The sequence below is a fragment of the Hyperolius riggenbachi genome, chromosome 1, assembly GCF_040937935.1.
Source record: "Hyperolius riggenbachi isolate aHypRig1 chromosome 1, aHypRig1.pri, whole genome shotgun sequence".
Lineage (NCBI taxonomy): Eukaryota > Metazoa > Chordata > Amphibia > Anura > Hyperoliidae > Hyperolius > Hyperolius riggenbachi.
The window spans coordinates 612908278-612925366 of NC_090646.1; the positions used below are offsets into that span (position 1 = coordinate 612908278).

At 46.4% G+C, this 17089-nt stretch overlaps 1 pseudogene; it reads right to left on the reverse strand.

Annotated features, from left to right (window-relative positions):
- LOC137542540 (baculoviral IAP repeat-containing protein 1b-like) overlaps positions 1-4778 on the reverse strand; it is a 107249-nt pseudogene extending 102471 nt beyond the window's left edge.
- Positions 4779-17089: the final 12311 nt, after the last annotated feature.

Here is a 17089-nt window from a genome sequence, read left to right on the forward strand (position 1 = left end):
GCCTAGGGTCACAAAAGCCTGTTTATTTGGGCAATTTCAATGGTAGTGATGCTGACGTACATAAATCGAAGCCATGGCCGTTAGCAACGTCTGAATTTCACGAAATGTCTCATGTAGGTAGAAGACATATTGTTAGACTTGGATTCCAAAGATGGGGTCCCTACATCTCTGCAAACCAGAGTTACAGGGGTCCAAAATTGGTAAAATCCCCCATAGGCTTTCATTGCCTCCCTATTTCACTTTCCAAAATCTCACATCTTTTCAAAGGGCAATTGCTCAGCAGTGGCAAATTTTCTAGCATTGTAGGGACTCTTAGGGGGAACATGACTGGTGAGTTTCGGGCCCCTAGGCCAAAGAGGTCATAGCCTAGGGTCACAAAAACCTGTTTATTTGGGTAATTTCAATGGTAGTGATGCTGACGTACATAAATCGCAGCCATGGCCGTTAGCAACGTCTGAATTTCACGAAATGTCTCATGCAGGTAGAAGACATATTGTTATGGACGTCAGAGGGAATCACGATCCACCCCTCAGCGCTGCCTGGCACTGATTGGCCAGGCTGCGCAAGGGGTCTAGAGGGGGGAGGGGGGGTAGCGCGGCGGGTAGCGGCGAATCGGCGGCGAGCGGCAGCGATCGGAATATGCACGCAGCTAGCAAAGTGAAAATCCAGCGGGGTCGGAGAAATCCTTCTGCGCAGGTTACCCTGAGCTGAGCTCAGGATAACCGGCAAGAAGGTTAAGTAAGCATTAGGGAGCTTCTTACAAACGTGCAGAACACTTCCACCTGCTGGAAAGGACAGTTTAAGAAGGAAAAACTGTCAGTAATGCTTTGATAAATCTGGCCCGCCATGCCTTGCGGCAGTCAGGACAAACAACATCACCATTGCTGCGTCATTTGCAGCACAGATAAAAGCAAGATGGAGACCTATATGTAGATGGGCATGGGCTAATGAGCAGACCCCTCTCTCCCCCCTCCCGTAGGTAAGTAAAGGCTCGCTGAGTAAGCCTTTGTTCTTCCCTTATTTAAGCCTCAACAAGGTATAATGATCACAGTACAGTAGATAGGGGATCACAATGAACCCTCAGCCTGGTATAATGAGCACAGCAAAGTACATGGGGAATAACAGTGAAGCCTCAATGATCACAGCATAGTACATAGCGGCTCACAATGAACCCTCAAACATGTATAATGATTACACCACAATACATAGGGGATCACAATAAACCTTTAATCAGGCATAATGGGACAGCACAAAGGTGTAGTGGTCAGCGATCTCGCCTTGCAGCGCTGGATTCCCGGATTGAATCCCAGCCAGGGCAACATCTGCAAGGAGTTTGTATGTTCTCCCTGTGTCTGTGTGGGTTTCTTTCGGGAACTCTGGTTTCCTCCCGCATCCCAAAAACATACAGATAAGTTAATTGGCTTCCCCCTAAATTGGCCGTAGACTACAATACATACACTACATGATACATACATAGGACTATGGTAGGGATTAGATTGTGAGCTCCTCTGAGGGACAGTTAAGTCACCAGAAATATACTCTGTACAGCGCTATGGAAGATGTCGGTGCTATATAAATAATGATAAAATAATGATTACAGCACAGAACCAGCACAGCACATGGGGACAATAGTGGCAATAATTGTATAGTAAACTCCAAGGGACCAGGAAAAGTAGTTTATTATATCAGAAGTTTACTATAGCAGAATTGGTCATGCTTTGTATGTTTAAACAGACACATTTGTCTGACCTGAGGACTGAGTTTACTATATCCAGAGGTTTACTATAATTAGATTCTACTGTCCAGTACAACACCTGGGGGCATAATGATCACAGTACAGCACATGGGGGCAGCCTCAGGTATAATGATCACTAGAGTTGGGCCGAACGGTTCGCCTGCGAACGGTTCCATGCGAACTTCAGTGGTTCGCGTTCGCGTCCCGCAGGCGAACCTTTGCGGAAATTCGGTTCGCCCCATAATGCACATGGAGGGTCAACTTTGACCCTCTACATCACAGTCAGCAGGCCCAGTGTAGCCAATTAGGCTACACTAGCCCCTGGAGCCCCACCCCCCCTTATATAAGGCAGGCAGCGGCGGCCATTACGGCCACTCGTGTGCCTGCATTAGTCAGAGTAGGGCGAGCTGCTGCAGACTGTCTCTCAGGGAAAGATTAGTTAGGCTTAGCTTGTTCCTGTCTGGCTGCATACCTGTTCTGTGAACCCACCACTGCATACCTGTGCTGTGAACCCACCACTGCATACCTGTGCTGTGAACCCACCACTGCATACCTGTTCTGTTCAGTGGACCCGCCACTGTATACCTGTTCATTGAACCCACCACTGCATACCTGTGCTGTGAACCCACCACTGCATACCTGTGCTGTGAACCCACCACTGCATACCTGTTCTGTTCAGTGGACCTGCCACTGCATACCTGTTCTGTTTAGTGAACCGCCACTGTATACCTGTTCTGTTTAGTGAACCCGCCACTGCATACCTGTTCTGTTCAGTGGACCCACCGCATCAGTGCGCATACCTGTGCAGTTAAGTGAACCCGCCACTGCATACCTGTTCTGTTCAGTGGACCCGCCACTGCATACCTGTTCTGTTTAGTGAACCCGCCACTGCATACCTGTTCTGTTCAGTGAACCCACCGCATCAGTGCGCATACCTGTGCAGTTAAGTGAACCCGCCACTGCATACCTGTTCTGTTCAGTGGACCCGCCACTGCATACCTGTTCTGTTTAGTGAACCGCCACTGTATACCTGTTCTGTTTAGTGAACCCGCCACTGCATACCTGTTCTGTTCAGTGAACCCACCGCATCAGTGCGCATACCTGTGCAGTTAAGTGAACCCGCCACTGCATACCTGTTCTGTTCAGTGGGCCCGCCACTGCATACCTGTTCTGTTTAGTGAACCGCCACTGTATACCTGTTCTGTTTAGTGAACCCGCCACTGCATACCTGTTCTGTTCAGTGGACCCGCCACTGCATACCTGTTCTGTTTAGTGAACCCGCCACTGCATACCTGTTCTGTTCAGTGGACCCGCCACTGCATACCTGTTCTGTTTAGTGAACCGCCACTGTATACCTGTTCTGTTTAGTGAACCCGCCACTGCATACCTGTTCTGTTCAGTGGACCCGCCACTGCATACCTGTTCTGTTTAGTGAACCGCCACTGTATACCTGTTCTGTTTAGTGAACCCGCCACTGCATACCTGTTCTGTTCAGTGAACCCACCGCATCAGTGCGCATACCTGTGCAGTTAAGTGAACCCGCCACTGCATACCTGTTCTGTTCAGTGGACCCGCCACTGCATACCTGTTCTGTTTAGTGAACCGCCACTGTATACCTGTTCTGTTTAGTGAACCCGCCACTGCATACCTGTTCTGTTCAGTGGACCCGCCACTGCATACCTGTTCTGTGAACCCGCCACTGTATACCTGTTCTGTTCAGTGAACCCACCGCATCAGTGCGCATACCTGTGCAGTTAAGTGAACCCACCTACCTACGTGAGTGCACGCAGTGTGATATACCACTCCGTGCATACCCGATATGGACAAAACAGGTAGAGGAAGAGGTAGTGGCAGAGCCAGAGGAAGGCCACCCGGCAGGTCTGCGCGAGGTCGTGTAAATGTAATTTCGTGTGGACCTGGCCCACAGTACAGTGCTCGGAAGAAGGCACGTCCCATCACCTCCCAAGATTGTCAGGACGTGGTTGAGTATTTAGCGACACAGAACACCTCATCTTGCTCAGCCACCAGTGCTACTACTAGCACCACTTCCGCTGCATTTGACACTTCGCAAGAATTATTTAGTGGTGAAATCACTGATGCACAGCCATTGTTGTTACAGCCAGATGAATTTTCACCAGCTCATATGTCTGAGTTACGCGGCAACATTATGGACAGTCACTGTTCTGTCATTCAGCTACATCAGCCAGGTGACCATATGGGCTGTAAAGCCACCAAAACCTGCACTCTCGCCATGGTGCGCACCAGTAAAGCACGGCCGTCACTACACAAACAGCTGTTTGCGGTGCGTTACACGATGAGTTTGGTGTGTCAGTGTGAAGCAGTACCTTAATTACACTACCTGATTGATGTATACACATGCAAGATGTTTGAAAGCACTTTAGGCCTGTCATTTAGCATTCAATGTGATTTCTGCCCTTAAAACGCTGCTTTGCGTCAAATCCAGATTTTTCCCGGGGACTTTTGGCATGTATCCCACTCCGCCATCCCCCCCTCCAGGTGTTAGACCCCTTGAAACATCTTTTCCATCACTTTTGTGGCCAGCATAATTATTTTTTTTTTTCAAAGTTCGCATCCCCATTGAAGTCTATTGCGGTTCGCGAACTTTAACGCGAACCGAACCTTTCGCGAAAGTTCGCGAACCCGGTTCGCGAACCGAAAATCGGAGGTTCGGCCCAACTCTAATGATCACAGTACAGCACATGGGAGCAGCCTCAGGTATAATGATCACAGTACAACACATGGGGGCAGCCTCAGGTATGATCATTACACATGAAGGCAGTGTTCCAAAGGTATAGCACAAGAGGGCAGCCTCAGGTTTCCCTTGGGGCAACAGTGAAGCCTCAGGTATAATGATCACACACAGCTGGGCACAGAAAGTCTCCTAGGCAGTATCACCACGCTGTCTCCTCTGCACCACACTGACCTAATAATAACAACACAACAGCCCCGCAGTGATATCTCCAACAACCTCACACACAGCCCATTTCTGCATTGTACCTCTCCTCCTCCTGTCACTTCCACCAGTCAGTGTGTAGCACTATAGCTTCCCCGGCAACAAACAGAACTACAAACGTTCCGCTTCCTCCCCATACAGGAGGCAGTTCCAGTTGTGACTGATTCATGAAATAAGATACAAACTTAGTTCTGCCTCTCCGGTATTATGGTATAGTAGCGCTCTGGGCACACTTAAAGAGAACCAGAGATGAAGCACCCTCAGGTATTTTATTACATTTATCAGTGGGTACATGACAGTAAACACCTACCCTGCTTTTAGTTTCATTGTTATCTGCTTAATTAGTCTATTAGCAACTGTGATAAGAATCCACCGACTATTCAGTCGAGGTTTGACCTGGAATCATTATAGCTGAGTCACTCTTCTGTGTAGTCTTTTCAAGCCCAAGCCTTCCCCTCTCCTGGCTTAGATTTCCTGCTTTGCATACTGAGAGCTGTGATGACATAGGAGAGCCTGCTGCTTCTGAGAGAGAAGCTCTGTGGCTGTAATATGATCCCTGTGTGCTCTGTGTGCACTAGATACTGATAATAATGGCAGTTTCATTCCTATGAGAGAGACTTCCCACAGGCAGCTGTTGTACATCATACCAAAATGAAAGCACATAGATGAAAGGCTGCATTTAGCCTAGATAGCAGCATAGTCTCATATAGCCTAGACAGCACATCCAGAACAACTGATAACCCGGAAGGAGAAGGGATATGAGCCGGCAGCCATATTTGATTTTTCCTGGAGCAATAATGGATAAAAAACACTAAAAAAGGCACACCAGAGCGGCAAAATTATCAGGTAGAGCATTTATTCTTTACAAGCTATCAACTGATATGTTTATTTTGTGTGAATCGTTCATCTCTGGTTCCCGCCCCAAATCTTTGGTTTGGAGGGATAGACCCTCATCTGGAGCCAAATCCCTCTGGTCTTCTTTCTTTCTCACTGACACTGTCACTCTTTTAGGACATATGTGTACAGATTACATAGCTCCCAACTAAAAGAGGGACAGTCCCTTTTGGGGGGCCCTGTCCCTCTTTCCTCCTCATTTGTCCCTCTTTCAGGACTTTGTCCCTCTTTCAGTGTAAATATATATATTTCTCTACTAAAAAATGTGTTTGACTCTAAACTTTATTTTCATCCCTTAAATTGATATATTACTAATTTTAAAATGTTAATATGAAGTAAAATGAACCAGGATAGAAAGGACCAGTGTGGTTTGAATTATAAAACAACATATTTTGCTTATGACATTTTTATGCTATACATGACTAGGGGTGTGACGGGGGCGTGATCAGGGGTGTGGCAGGGGCAGGGCTTAAGTATCCTTCTTTCTCATCTCAAAAAGTTGGGAGGTATGTGTGACAATCCAGCCCCGCGATCCCGTCGAGATCTGCTCCCGTTAGCGTACGCAGGAAGTACGGGCGCAGACGGACAACAAGACCGGTTGCTGGATCGTCAGAGGTAAGAAGAAAAGGGCGACAGAGCGTGCCAATCCCGTCTAATCTGCTCCCGTTAGCATACGCAGGAAGTACGGTGAACAGACTGACAATAAAGATTGGTCGCGCAGCTGCCGACAATATGTAATGGGACAAACATCCCCAATCCCGTATTACTAGGCCACTGTTGCCATGCAGGTCTCATGCACTAGAGGCTGCTGGAGGCAAATTCACTGTGTGCGTAGTAAACGGTTAAGATTGGTTGGAGGTGCCCATACATGTACAATTTTGATTGTATATACAATCTGTAAACTAAAAATATCGATTTCGCGCTGGAAATCGGATAAATACACTGCCACCACTGTCTGATTGGATGAATGGAGCAGACAGTCTCCAACTAGGGCGAAGAGACCCCAACGCTATCATAAGACGGTAGCCAGCCCAATCACGTTCAACACGCTCAAGTCACCGTTCGGGGAATAATCACTTCCGACGGCTTAAAGACTGTGAGCAATGTGACGTTAAAGAAAGGTTACTGGGTCCCTATATGATGCAATCTCGAATTGTATTTATAATCGAGAAACGAAGTTATCGATTTCGCACAGGAAATCTGGTACTAGCTAATCCTAGAAGGAAGAAACGGTTATTTACAACCTAGCTAGCAAATCAACAATTTATAAGCAAATCATAAAACAATGCGGTAGTATGACTGACTCTTCAGAGGGCAGATTCGTTATAGCAGCAATCAGATGACCAGAACAGGCACAAGACTGAACGATAAAATCGTTAGTTTATTTCTAAACTACATACACACAGCTTATTTTAGAACAGATTGATTGACAGAGAGAAGAGAGGAAAAGAGAACAGAATGTCTTAATATACAGTTCAAATACCGTTATTGGTAGTCCATGCGGCAATCGCAAGTCTTTGGCGAAAGTCCCAAAATGGCGGTTGCCATGCGGCCAACAGGCCTTTGTTAGGAAGTTCCAAGAGGGAGGGTTTGCCCGCGTCCTTGCGGGCTGCCAGGATGTTACTAGGCATCAGATTGAAGGTAAAGGACCCAGAGCTTTCTGGGCTCTGTCTGGTTATAGCCCCCACTCCAGCAAGGAGGGGTTAGGGGGCGTGGATCACACACCTCTTTGGGAATAGGAGATCTCTGCCCCTCTCATAGAGACAAAGATTTACCTGAATCATGATAAGGGTGCTCATCTGCAAACTGTACAAGTTAGGTTAAATCTAATAACATTTTTAGGTTTGTCAGAATTTATCAAGAACGTTGATACCAAACTTGGGGAATCAGACCCCTGGGGTATTAGAGGGTTATTTTAAAACAATCTTACGCTAGATCTGGCAGTCCGATTGGTCCGTAAACCTGTCAGAACCAGCGCCCTGTGGAATCCCATAACCTGTGCAGATTTCATGGGCAGGGAGATCTGCTATGTCAGGAATTATGAAGGAAATATGGAGAACATATGAATATTGGGATTTCTGAGGTCACAGCAGGTTTTCCTAAGGTCATTGAGAAAGCCAGCTGTAGTCTCTAAGTGGCTTCTGCAGGATGTTAGCAGGACCTCCTGTGGCTGCTCTTTTCATGTACGGAGCTGAGGAGCCACCAAGTCGGGGTTAAGGCAGTGGAGGTGTGAGATTTCCCTCTTTCTGCCTGGTTGGGGGTCCCTGTGCTGGCAGAAAATCTTTTCAACAGGAGGCTAATTAGCTGACCATGAAAAGATTTCTCCAGCCCTTTGGTGAAGGGAAAATAAAGTGTATTTAAACCAAAAACTGTATTAACCCCTGGCTCCCCTGATCTTCTTATAAACCAAGCCTTTCCCTCTGCTGTCACTTTTAATAGTGGCGACAGGGAATATTTTATAAGGCTCTAACTACTTTTTTAGGACGAATAACCGTTGATTCGTCACACCTCCCCCTTTTAAGAGATTAGCTGGGGAGGAGTCAACAAGACTCCGAGTAAAGCAATCCACTGTCTGCTGGGTCTGGTACGCCACATTCGGAAAGGCTGGGTTGCGCCTGACCTTGGGGGGTTGCCTTTTACCCATGGCATTGGTCAGTGGGTTAGTCAGGAGGCTACAGGGCGTAGCACACATCCTGTAGTATCCCGCCGTTTCCAGAGAGGCCTGTACCTCTGTCATCACAATCTGATCTGCGTCTGGTTCAACGGTCAGATTGTCAGCTGACAGCTGTCCTAGTACCAGGGACGAGTGATCGTAGTGTTGCTCCCAAGTCGGGGGGAACACAGGGATGTCATCCGGGTACGTGACTGTACAACCGTGCTTGCTCTTCCACAGGTCGTTCCACGCCTGGAGGAAGGTGGCTTGGGCATTCATCATGCCAAAAGACATCCGCATCGAGGCGTTTAAGTCCAAGGGCAGGGTGAATGTGGATTCCAGGCGTGCCTTGGGCACGGTTGGAATCTGCCAGTATCCGTAGCTCCGATCTATGATCGTTAGGTAGTTGGCGGATGCCAGCCAATCCAACAGATCACCGAGGGGAGTCATGGGATACGCAACGGTTATTGGGATGTCGTCCGGCATCCTATAGGCCTCACAGAACATGGTGGTCGGTGAGCTAGAGGATTTGCGGAGGACAGACATCTGTAACATCTCCTCATACTTCATCTTCACTTTTGCTTGCACCTCCGGAGAGGCGCTGTAGGGGATCTGCCATAAGGGCTTGTGAGTCCCCGGGTCCCTTCTGTGAACTGCTGTATCCTGCCCAGGGTTGCTGCGAAGATTTCGCTGTGGGGGCGCAGTGCGCTTCAGTGAGGCCTTCGGGGAGTACGAGAGGTGGGGGGTGACTTTCACATCATCCGCCAATTCTCGTGTGGGAGCTATCAAGCCTGGCAGGGGACCTGTGTCTTCCGGTTCTAATTGGCTGTGCTCTCCCAGAACTAACTGCGTTCTATCTGACTGGGCTTCTAACAGATCCACATGGACCGTGCTTTCACCTGGGGTGTCAGTTACATGGGGAATGGGTTCACTGGCGTAGTTACCATTCTCCCTGTACACCTGTAGTGGAGCTTCCACTGCTGGCGGCTTAGCGGTCTGGCCACTAAGCGCACGCAGGTTGGAGTCGCTCTGTAGTATCCTCACGGATGCGGGACTACAAGTCTCAGCCAGCTGCCTAGTGTGATCTGAGGTCAGCTGCTGAAAATCTAACTCTCTGGGGTCAGAGCTGACAGGAATGCCTGCAGGCTCTGAGCTCAGGTTACCAACAGTACTGTATGTGTCTGTCTGCACAGGCCCACCACAGTAAACATCACCTTTTGGGTTAATCAAAATCATGTCCATATTGACATTGGCCTGGGGATCAGAGATATCAGGGGAAGTCGAGACTTCCCCAGATAGTCCTGAGCCCAGACTACCGGTGACACTGAAGGCGTCATCCAGCGTACTCTCACAAACATGCACAACATTATCAAAAGCATTTGCATAACATGATATGTCATTTTTAGCATGTGTGTCACCCGCCTGAAAGTCAGAATTGTCAGAGGGAATCCCTGCTGTCAGCTCTGAGTTCATGCGACTGGCCATAGAGCCTGTAATGGCCAAAGAATGTACAGCGTTTCTATCCCAATTATCACTGACACATGCAATTTCATTAGTAATAACAGGTGCAGAAAGAGATAAAAGACAGTCAGTTGCTTGTACATATAAATCTGAGGGTACCTCCCGCCCAGCGGCGTTAGGTACAGTAGCATTAGCAGGTAAGGGTTTGACATCTCCCTGTTTTACCAAAGGCTTGTACAGTACCTGGTGGTCAGGGAGTCCTGCTGGGAACTCCTGCATATCAGCAGAAAATTCCGAAGGGCACACAAGCGTGCCTAGATCAGTGCCAAGCACAGGAGGAGAGGGAAACTCAGCAACAGCCCACTCTGGAAAACCCACCCCCCATCCGGCCTTCTCGGGACCGGGGATAACAGGGTTGTGGTGGTTGGGCCTGACTTCAGTCAGGGTGAGGAGCTTTTGTGGGAGAATATCTTCCTCTGTGGCAAGGTCGGAACAGACCAAGGAAACATCTGCTTCTGGAGCACTGGAGCAAAAGATGATCTGGTCGTCCACTGGAGCACTGTGACGATTTCCGGAACCGTAGAGCATCTCTGACACGCTGACAGGCAGTGCAGAGGGTGATGCAGGTGACGGATCAGGGTTGCTAGCCATCTTCGGGCTAGGGACGGTCGTTCTCTTCCTCTTGGGACAGAAGAACTTTATGTGGCCAGTTGCGCCACAAAGATTACACGTGCGAATGGCAGGTGTGTCAGACTGGGATGCAGCAATAGCAGCAGCTGCAGGTCTCGGTGGCACAAAGCTCACCGGACCAGGAGGAGCGAATGCAGTAGGCTTACCTCCTTCCAAGTCTTGGGACAGTGTTCTGGGACTGTCCAGCACCAGGGTTATCTGGCTGTCAGGTACAGGAACCTGATGGTACGCCCTCTCAGAGGTGCGCACAGGAAAGTCTCGTTCCGTGCCCTCTTCCATGGCAGGAAGATTTGCTGTGGGGGTCACGGGTAGAGGTTTGCATCTCTCCACCGAAACACATAGTGAAGAGTGCTGATTTGATTGGGTTAGCTGGGCCAACTCCAATTCACGCTGGAGCCGTAGCTCTTTGATCTGGAGATCCCACTGGCGCCAGCGCGCTTGGTGCTCTGCTTCACGCTGGAGCATCCGTTCTCGGAACTCCTGGTACATGCGCAGATCCTCGCCGGTCAGGTTTGCCAACCACTCCGGGGGTATCAGGACTGCGGTGTATGGAGGCATTAAGCAAGGTGGCGACAAGGATTCCATCTCTGGGGTTATGCCACCAGCTCAGCCTTGTCTGTGCTGCAAGCAGCAATGCCGTGCGATTCGCAGAGGGCTTGCACGTCAGGAACTGACCAATTTTGGTGAAACTGAACTGAATCAGACATTCAGAAGAGAAGAGTACAAGAAAGAGTAGGATATAGCAAAGAAAAAGTTAGGAAATGTAGACCAATCTATTGCTATCAATGTGTACCGTTTTGTGCCCAGAACTTCGGTTCTGCAAGACAGGATACTTAATGACCACTGTCTTATTGTTCTTTTTGCAAAGACTGAGTTTGTCAGATCTTTGCGCTCTGATTTCCCAAAAGCTGGCTATGCCTGGTTTTGGGGTGTGCTATCACCACCACTGCCAACCAATGTGACAATCCAGCCCCGCGATCCCGTCGAGATCTGCTCCCGTTAGCGTACGCAGGAAGTACGGGCGCAGACGGACAACGAGACCGGTTGCTGGATCGTCAGAGGTAAGAAGAAAAGGGCGACAGAGCGTGCCAATCCCGTCTAATCTGCTCCCGTTAGCATACGCAGGAAGTACGGTGAACAGACTGACAATAAAGATTGGTCGCGCAGCTGCCGACAATATGTAATGGGACAAACATCCCCAATCCCGTATTACTAGGCCACTGTTGCCATGCAGGTCTCATGCACTAGAGGCTGCTGGAGGCAAATTCACTGTGTGCGTAGTAAACGGTTAAGATTGGTTGGAGGTGCCCATACATGTACAATTTTGATTGTATATACAATCTGTAAACTAAAAATATCGATTTCGCGCTGGAAATCGGATAAATACACTGCCACCACTGTCTGATTGGATGAATGGAGCAGACAGTCTCCAACTAGGGCGAAGAGACCCCAACGCTATCATAAGACGGTAGCCAGCCCAATCACGTTCAACACGCTCAAGTCACCGTTCGGGGAATAATCACTTCCGACGGCTTAAAGACTGTGAGCAATGTGACGTTAAAGAAAGGTTACTGGGTCTCTATATGATGCAATCTCGAATTGTATTTATAATCGAGAAACGAAGTTATCGATTTCGCACAGGAAATCTGGTACTAGCTAATCCTAGAAGGAAGAAACGGTTATTTACAACCTAGCTAGCAAATCAACAATTTATAAGCAAATCATAAAACAATGCGGTAGTATGACTGACTCTTCAGAGGGCAGATTCGTTATAGCAGCAATCAGATGACCAGAACAGGCACAAGACTGAACGATAAAATCGTTAGTTTATTTCTAAACTACATACACACAGCTTATTTTAGAACAGATTGATTGACAGAGAGAAGAGAGGAAAAGAGAACAGAATGTCTTAATATACAGTTCAAATACCGTTATTGGTAGTCCATGCGGCAATCGCAAGTCTTTGGCGAAAGTCCCAAAATGGCGGTTGCCATGCGGCCAACAGGCCTTTGTTAGGAAGTTCCAAGAGGGAGGGTTTGCCCGCGTCCTTGCGGGCTGCCAGGATGTTACTAGGCATCAGATTGAAGGTAAAGGACCCAGAGCTTTCTGGGCTCTGTCTGGTTATAGCCCCCACTCCAGCAAGGAGGGGTTAGGGGGCGTGGATCACACACCTCTTTGGGAATAGGAGATCTCTGCCCCTCTCATAGAGACAAAGATTTACCTGAATCATGATAAGGGTGCTCATCTGCAAACTGTACAAGTTAGGTTAAATCTAATAACATTTTTAGGTTTGTCAGAATTTATCAAGAACGTTGATACCAAACTTGGGGAATCAGACCCCTGGGGTATTAGAGGGTTATTTTAAAACAATCTTACGCTAGATCTGGCAGTCCGATTGGTCCGTAAACCTGTCAGAACCAGCGCCCTGTGGAATCCCATAACCTGTGCAGATTTCATGGGCAGGGAGATCTGCTATGTCAGGAATTATGAAGGAAATATGGAGAACATATGAATATTGGGATTCCTGAGGTCACAGCAGGTTTTCCTAAGGTCATTGAGAAAGCCAGCTGTAGTCTCTAAGTGGCTTCTGCAGGATGTTAGCAGGACCTCCTGTGGCTGCTCTTTTCATGTACGGAGCTGAGGAGCCACCAAGTCGGGGTTAAGGCAGTGGAGGTGTGAGATTTCCCTCTTTCTGCCTGGTTGGGGGTCCCTGTGCTGGCAGAAAATCTTTTCAACAGGAGGCTAATTAGCTGACCATGAAAAGATTTCTCCAGCCCTTTGGTGAAGGGAAAATAAAGTGTATTTAAACCAAAAACTGTATTAACCCCTGGCTCCCCTGATCTTCTTATAAACCAAGCCTTTCCCTCTGCTGTCACTTTTAATAGTGGCGACAGGGAATATTTTATAAGGCTCTAACTACTTTTTTAGGACGAATAACCGTTGATTCGTCACAGTATGCAGATATGTGTTTATATTTGATACTAGTAGCTATCCCCGGCTCCTAAATTACTGCAGTGCCTTTTGTACATCATGTACAGAAATCAGTGATTCATTCCCTTCAGTCTGCACCGGAGAAGCTTACGCTGTAATGCCCTATCCATGGGTAAACACTATTATTTCTGTACTGTTATTATTATTACTACTATTTTTTAAAGCTGTGTAAAATTCTGCAGCACTGTATAGAGATCACAGATCCATTCCTATTCCTATCATTCTCTGCAACAAAGGAGCTTACACTCTAATGTCCTCTCTACTATTAAGCCTTGTACACACACTATATGGTTCTCAGCAGAATCTAGTGTGTGTACAGAAGCTGCAGATGCCCCTTGGTGCCTCAGCGAGCGATCTGCCTGGTGGATCTACTCGGCCAAGTGCAAGATGAGGGCATTGTTCTCCTGCCCACCCTACCCACTCCATCTTGCGCCGCACTGTCGGCGCTCCTCCACAGCAATGGAACGCCTGCAGCCTAGCAACAGGTTTGTACAGCATCGGCTCTGAACTGTCACCAGAGTGTTCGAGTTCTGATCCCTGCTGGGCAACAGTCCTTGTACATGTGTACAAGGCTTTACACACACTATTATTATTATACCTGCAAGAAGTATTAGGTAGGATACGGCTCTGACATAACACAGTGCTTAAAGTAAATCTGAAGCCTAAAAAAACAGAAACTTACCTAAGGAGTGGGAAGCCTTTGGGTCCTATAGCCTTCCCGTTCCTCTCCTCATCCTCTCGTTCCCCACAGTGCTCACATAATTATCTATCTATCTATCTATCTATCTATCTATATACTGTATATATATATATATATATATATATATATATATATATATATATATATATATATATATATATATATATAGTGCTGCCCATAATTATTTATCCCCCTGGCAAATTTTGACTTAAAGTTACTTTTATTCAAGCAGCAAGTTTTTTTTTTTTAAGGGAAATTACATAGGTGTCTCCCAAAAGATATTAAGACGATGTACAAGAGGCATTATTGTGGAAAAAAAATCTTAGCTTGAAAACATTTAAAAATGGTCTTGTAGCCCTTTCCTGACTTGTGAGCAGCCACGCATTGTGAGCTGCCACAGGTCCTCACTGAGCTCCTTTGTCTTAGCCATGACTGTCCACAAACCAACTGCAGAGAGCTGCTGTTTTTCACCTGTTGAGTTGATTAAAACAGCTGTTCCCAATTAGGGTAATTAGGATGCTTTAGAACAGCTTGGACTATTTGGAATGGTATAGAACCTTGCATTTTCCCACAGACTGTGACAGTTTGTGAGGGGTATGAATAATTTTGGACTGGACACTTTTTGCTCAAATGTAAATAAAAGCTGAGAAACATTTTTTTCCACAATAATGCCTTTTTACATCGTCTTATTATTTTTTGGGAGACACCTATGTCATTTACCGTCAAAAATTACTTGCTAGTTGAATAAAAGTAACTTTAAGTTAGAATTTGCCAAGGGTATGAATAATTATGGGCAGCACAGTACATATATAAATATATACAGTATATACAGTGGGATGTGAAAGTTTGGGCAACCTTGTTAATCGTCATGATTTTCCTGTATAAATCGTTGGTTGTTATGATAAAAAAAATGTCAGTTAAATATATTATATAGAAGACACACACAGTGATATTTGAGAAGTGAAATAAGTTTATTGGATTTACAGAAAGTGAGCAAGAATTGTTTAAACAAAATAGGCAGGTGCATAAATTTGGGAACCACAAAAAAGAAATGAAAGCAATATCTAGTAGATCCTCCTTTTGCAGAAATGACAGCCTCAAAACCTTCCTGTAGGTTCCAACGAGAGTCTGGATTAGGGTTGAAGGTATTTTTGACCATTCCTCTTTACAAAACATCTCTAGTTTATTCAGGTTTGATGGCTTCCGAGCATGGACAGCTCTCTTTAACTCACACCACAGATTTTCAATTATATTCAGGTCTGGGGACTGAGATGGCCATTCTAGACCATTGTACTTGTTCCTCTGCATGAATGCCTTAGTGGATTTTAAGCAGTGTTTAGGGTCGTTGTCTTGTTGAAAGCACCAAAAAAAAGCGCAGCTCCAGCTTTGTCACTGATTCATGGGCATTGGTCTCCAGAATCTGCTGATACTGAGTGGAATCCATGCGTCCCTCAACTTTGACAAAAATCCCAGTCCCTGCACTAGCCCCACTGCCCCACAGCATGATGGGACCACCACCATATTTTACTGCAGGCAGCAGGTGTTTTTCTTGGAATGCTGTGTTGTTTTTCCTCCATGCATAACACCCCTTGTTATGCCCAAATAACTCAATTTTAGTTTCATCAGTCCACAGACCCTTATTTCAAAATGAAGCTGGCTTGTTCAAATGTGCTTTAGCATACCTCAAGCACCTCTGTTTATGATGTGGGCGGAGAAAAGGCTTCCTCTGCATCACTCTTGCAAACAGCATCTCCCTATGTAAAGTGGGCTGAATGGTTGAACGATGCACAGTAACTTCATCTGCTGCAAGATGATGCTGTAGGTCTTTGGTGCTGGTCTGTGGGTTGACTCTGACTGTTCTCACCATTCGTCGCTTCTGTTTATCCGAGATTTTTCTTGGTCTGCCACTTCGAGCCTTAACTTGAACTGGGCTCTTTTGATCACTGAAATCAATCTTAGACACCACTGATAACTAGTTTCCCAGGTGAGCCTGATTAAAGAAAAAACTACTAAAAAAGGGTAATACAAGATCACTTAAAATACAGTAGTATAGTTCCACCCCTGGTATAATATCAGATTCAATTTACAAAGGATATATGACGGGGTTTTAAATGAACAAAAAGTCTTTTATTCTTCAGTTTTCCAATTTCTTCAAGATTGCGGACAAGTGCAAACACGACCCAATACAGAACTCCACATCATAAAAAAGGACTGCCTGACACGTGTTTCACGGCCAAAGACTGCTTTGGCCGTGTCCTTGATCCGACAGTTGATATGTGTGTACACTGTATGCCTCTGAGGAAGCGGTCTTTGGCCGTGAAACACGTGTCAGGCAGTCCTTTTTTATGATGTGGAGTTCTGTATTGGGTCGTGTTTGTACTTGTCCGCAATCTTGAAGAAATTGGAAAACTGAAGAATAAAAGACTTTTTGTTCATTTAAAACCCCGTCATATATCCTTACTAAAAAAGGGTGTTCCACATGATTAAGCAAACCACTATTTTCAAGCAATATGAGAAAGAAAAATACTCTCCCTGCTGTCAAAAAGTGTGAAATAGTTGGATGCCTTGGACAAGGTATTAAAACCTTTATATTTCATGAAAACTTAAGCATGATCATCATACTGTTAAAAGATTTGTGGCTGATTCAGAGCACACACAGGTTTGTGCAGATAAAAGCAAAATGAGGAAGGGTTCTTCCAAACAAATACATCAGATTAAGAGAGCAGCTGCTAAAATGCCATAACAAAACAGCAAACACATATTTGAAGCTGCTGGTGCCTCTGGAGTCCTGTGAACATCAAGGTGCAGGATCCTCCAGAGGATACCAATTATGCATAAAACTTCTATTCAGCCTCCTCTAACCAATGCTCACAAGCAGAAATGGCTACAGTGGGCCCAGAACTACAAGAATAATCAGTCTTATTTACTGATGAGTGCCTTGCAAATCTGGATGGTCAAGATGGATGGAGTGGTGGATGGTTGGTGGACAGT